Here is a 3,356-nt window from a genome sequence, read left to right as displayed (position 1 = left end):
TTCTCTCCATCCCCTAAACTGCTCCTGGATCTCGGTGGCTCCTGCCAGCCTGCTCTTGCCCACACATAAAAACCCTCCCATCCTTCCTGTCTCTCACACACACACACACACACTGGTATGAACAACTTGTTTGGTGTTATATTTAGCCCAGGAGTTAGTTCTAGCTTGGGTTACAGTCCAAACAGCCTTCATCAGGCAGGCGGCCACAGGGAAAAGTAGCCTAATGCCCCGGACATCAACACCAGACCGGGTGTGGTGGCGACTGGTGCCTCTTCACTTGTACCCATCACTTGCTATCTTGGGTTGAAATCAGAGAGCAGACATTTTAAAGGCAGATATATTTCGGCCATGTTAAAGCTGCTTTTTGGGGGAGGTTGGAGATAATCTCAAAAAGGTTCAATCCCGTCAAACGTTCTCACATTACAGACAGCCATCCAGTTTCCTCCTCTTATTTCTGTTCAAACTATTTCTTTTGAAAGTTAACTCAAGCCTTACCGGTTTGATCAAACAAAGGAGAGGAGGAAAATGAGCATCGAAAACGTCTCATAAAGGTTCCCCTAACGAGCCGCAGATTCTTTGTGGAATTGCCAGATAGCGACACAAAAACATTCTTTGTGTACCTGGGCCCAGGGGTTCCGAATAATCTCAGAAGGACACATCAGAACTCACAAAAGTCACAAAAAAGTTGTTTGACGTTTGTTTTTAGTAAACCAATCAGAATCCAGGATTCCGAAGGGCGGGGCCTGACTGCTGTACTTGAGACAGTGAAGTGCTTGTAAAAACAAACCAAAACTAGACTGAATAAACTTAAGCGTTTTTTCTCTTGAACAGGAACAGCAAACTTTTACCCAACGGAATTCATTACATCACTGCCGCTCAGAGAGGCATGTCGGTGGCATTTTTTGGTTGTTATATTACTGTTTGACCTTTACAACTGCATGTCCCAGAACCACTTTCACTTACCTCCCTTGTCACTTCCGGGTAAAGAGCCAATTAGAATAATAAATAAATAAATAAACAAAACAACAGGGGGTCATGAGGTCATCCCAAACAGGATTAGGTCATTGCTAATCAACTGAATAGAGTGAGATAAGACTAAGCTGCTGAAGGGATTACAGGGCCATTTATAGAGGAGACAGACATGGGCAAGTGCCTGCCCCCCCCCCCCCCCCACACACACACACACACACACACACACACACACACACACACACACACCTTTAAACCAGCTTATTAAGCATTTTAGGCAGATGAACAATGCTGCAGGTTCGATTTGGCTTGTTAAATACAAAAACAAGACCAGGTTATTAACTGTTCTTGTTGCAGGACATCTGATGGGTATATACAGTAGGTCTTTACAATACAGAAGAATGCAGAATGTCATTTGTGTGTTTGGATCTCTGCTAGACTGTAGTGTAGACCGTCTGTTATATACATAGATATTTAGGATGCAACAACTGCATACCCTACAAACAAAACAGAATAGGCACCAACATAGAAATCCCCCCTTTTATTTGACTACACTTCATTATATAAATGCACATTTACATATTGTCCACCAGGAGCCATCGTTGACAACCAAAAAAAAAAAACCACAATGGAAAAAAAAAAAAAAAACCTGTCAAAAATCCATTTCAGTTCGAGATTGGACAGCGTCTTCCATCCTGTCCACTCTGACCATAAGAGTGGACAGTGACTTCCGACTTCAGACTGACAGTAGATTTTCCTGCTACGATGCCGAAGTCCGGTGCGTTTCCGTTGAATCTGAAAACATTTCTTGGACACAGACACGTACGCACCTAACAAACACGATATAGAAACTGTGTCAACGGGGCAGAACGATGTCTGCTCTCGGAGGGAAGACTGGAAAACACCTCCCCTTTTCAGTCTCTGATCAGTAAAAGTTTAAATCAAAATATTTTCATTTGACATAAATACAATACAAAAAAAATAAAATCATAAACATGAAAAATAAAGTTTCAATTCAATTTGCTTAATCTTTGCATTGACAACGAGGACCTTAAGTTATTTTGCGTTATGCAATACATCTACATTTTTTGATGACTATTTACAACAATTAAAAAATAAATATGTCTTCTTTTGATGCTCCATGGCCACGCTTCATTTCAAACTAAAAGACTTGCTTAATTTTTTTTGAAAACTTGCCAACAAGGCTGTTATTTCGCATTATGAGACATCTTTGCCGTGGTGATGACTATTTACAACGATTCAAAAATAACCGTCTTCTTTTCCGCGCTCTATGGCCACATTTGATTGAAAATTGAAATGACTTTGTTATGATACCGAGGAAGAAATCTATTTTCAACTGTCAACTTGCTGGAAAGTTGATGGTAGATGTTAAGCAGTTGAAGTGAGTTGGCGACGGTCAAAGTTGAGGTCTGTGATGTTAAATTTACAATAGATCATAGGTCTCTCAACCGGTATATTCCCACAAAGTTTAGGCTACAAACTAGAAAGATAGCAGATGAGAAACCTTGGAGGGCAAGACGCAAGCTGATTTAAAAAAATCGACCATGAACCATAATGAAGTTATGATTTTCAAGCCACCAGCAGCCAATTCCATCTCCCACTTTCCCCTTCAATTATTTCTTGGGAGGGAAAACTGGCGTGCCGTTCGTTATTATGCATGCAGTGACACACGGCTACTTCCCAGAATTGATCATGAGGAGCTAAGGTCAAAGTATCGACCACTCAAACAAATGTTTTGAGTAGGAGGATTTTCCTATATAAACATCTTGACTCACGCAAAGTGACCTGTTGTCCAAAGGCTGCACGGTCTTAAGAAGAAGAACAAGTGTGAAGAGGTTTTATTTCACAATGAGTGGGAGAGGAAGATTAGATCATATCTCACGTTGCCAAATACAGTTTCAACAAGAGCTTGAAATTTTGAACTGTAGAAGCCAAAGTCAGTTATTTGTCTAAACTGGGGGTCATCATGGAATTGATGTATTACCATAGGAAGCACTGTAGAAAAACATTAAAAAGCTAGAAAATGCAAAGCAAAACAAATACTGGAGATGGCCTTAGTGTACATACGGTATATCTCAATATACTACAAAGCAAAACAAAGAAATTGTGTGACATTTGAGCAGAAAATGACACTTCTGCTTTGTGCCTTTCACCTGGAGTACTGCCTTGCATGTGCCCTTACGGACGGCGTCACACGAGATCCCACGTCACCAACTTTGCGGTGTTTGTCTGGCAAATGTCACGGATAAATCAAATGTGACTGGCACTAAATCCCCTTCTCATAATACTAGGTATAAACACATTCAAAAAAACCCAAACAGTGACCACAGACACAACAGCAGACTGGTACCGCACTCTATCACTGT

This window comes from Zeus faber (genome assembly GCF_960531495.2).
Source record: "Zeus faber genome assembly, chromosome: 2".
In the NCBI taxonomy this organism is placed as follows: Eukaryota; Metazoa; Chordata; class Actinopteri; order Zeiformes; family Zeidae; genus Zeus; species Zeus faber.
The sequence above is the reverse complement of the archived record's forward strand: the minus strand, read 5'-3'. Positions refer to the sequence as shown.